Here is a 250-nt window from a genome sequence, read left to right on the forward strand (position 1 = left end):
TGCCCGCACGCCCGCCCCCTGCGCCCCGGGGGTGGGGGCTCCCCGCCCCCGCCGCCTGCCCTGCGCTCCCCGCCCCGCGCGCCCCGCGCCGGCTGCCGGAGTCGCCCGAGGCCGCAGCCGCTGCACCGCTCGGACAGACGTCCCCCGGCTCCGGGGCCGCGGCGAGCGCGCTAAATCACCGCAGCTGATACGAGGCCGTGGCCCCCGCAGACAGCGGAGCCCTAGCCGGCCGCCGGCGCGGAGGTGTCTG

Source organism: Ochotona princeps, chromosome 6, assembly GCF_030435755.1.
Source record: "Ochotona princeps isolate mOchPri1 chromosome 6, mOchPri1.hap1, whole genome shotgun sequence".
NCBI lineage: Eukaryota > Metazoa > Chordata > Mammalia > Lagomorpha > Ochotonidae > Ochotona > Ochotona princeps.